The sequence below is a fragment of the Marmota marmota genome, unplaced genomic scaffold (assembly GCF_001458135.2).
Source record: "Marmota marmota marmota unplaced genomic scaffold, marMar, whole genome shotgun sequence".
NCBI classification, from domain to species: Eukaryota; Metazoa; Chordata; class Mammalia; order Rodentia; family Sciuridae; genus Marmota; species Marmota marmota.
This window is the reverse complement of record NW_026000026.1, coordinates 47,732,971-47,734,399: the sequence shown is the minus strand read 5'-3', so window position 1 is coordinate 47,734,399 and position 1,429 is coordinate 47,732,971. Positions and strand designations below refer to the sequence as shown.

The 1,429-nt window shown below is 35.4% G+C and overlaps 1 pseudogene; it reads right to left on the bottom strand.

The window, feature by feature from the left end:
- Positions 1–320: 320 nt before the first annotated feature.
- LOC107147335 lies at positions 321–648 on the bottom strand (annotated as a pseudogene).
- Between the last annotated feature and the right edge of the window lie 781 nt (positions 649–1,429).

Sequence of the window (1,429 nt, the reverse complement as noted above, 5' to 3'; positions counted from 1 at the left end):
TTCAGTTACATAAACCTAAATATAAAAACAGTGTTGAGATGTCATTCATCATTTTTGTGAAATACTGAACATTACTAATTAAGTCCAACCATAACTTTAAAAGGGGGAAACATGATAGAATTTACTAAAATGGAAGTATAAACAAAATATTAATTTAACTACAAGTCAATTCTCCTTTAATCGGGATTGTCCAACAATAATTTTGTCAGTCTTTCATGATCTGAATTCTGGTGTATCACAACAATTAAATTATGGTACACATTAAAAAAAGCCATGAGACATTTCTGCTTGGTAATAAATAAGGCAGTGGCTATTACTCATTAGTAGGTTTTTTTTTGTTTTTTTTTTTTTTTGAGGTAAGCTATTAAGTCTGCCCTTTCTCCCTTCTTCTTAATTAATGCCAGAGAAGATCATTCTTGTTCCAGGGATGTACATTTTAGGAATCTCCAAATACTCCACCAGTATACCCACTCCCCAAGTGATGCCTTTGTTGGAATCTCTGTAAGAGAATCCAGCAGCCTGAATTGTCTTCCACCCAAAGAGTCCATGGAGATTTGACCCAGTCTTGTGCTTCCCTCCCTTTTCTACAGTGTGGAAGTGGGCACACTTCTGAACAAAACTCTTCTTGCCTTCCTCAGCATCATCCATTTTTAATTTGTTCTTTTTTAAAAAATTGCTTTTATTTTTTAAATACACGAAAGCAGGATGCATTACAATTCTTATTACATATATAGAACACAATTTTTCATGTCTCTATAAAGTATGTTCACACCAATTCATGTCTTCATACATGTACTTTGGATAATGATGTCCTTCACATTCCATCATCATTGATAACCCCCTGCCCCCTTCCTTCCCCTCCCACCCCTCTGATCTATTTAGAGTTCATCTATTTATCCCATGCTCCCTCCCCCTACCCCACTATGAGTCAGTCAACTTATCAGAGAAAACATTCAGCATTTGTTTTTATAAGGATTGGCTAACTTCACTTAGCATTATCTTCTTCAACACCTTCCATTTACCTGCAAATCCATGATTTTATTCTCTTTTATTACTGAATAAGATTCCATTGTGTATATATGCCACATTTTTAATCCATTCATCTACAGACACTTCTCAGAAGAGGATATGCAATCAATCAACAAATATATGAAAAAAATGTTCATCATCTCTAGCAATTAGAGAAATGCAAATCAAAACTACTCTAAGATACCATCTCACTCAAGTCAGAATGGCAGCTATTATGAAGACAAATAATAATAAGTGTTGGCAAGGGTGTGAGGAAAAAGGTACACTCATACATTGCTGATGGGACTGAAAATTGGTGCAGCCAATATGGAATGCAGTATGGAGATTCCTTGGAAAACTGGGAATGGAACCACCATTTGACTCAGGTATCCCTCTCCTCAGTCTATACCCCAAAGATTTT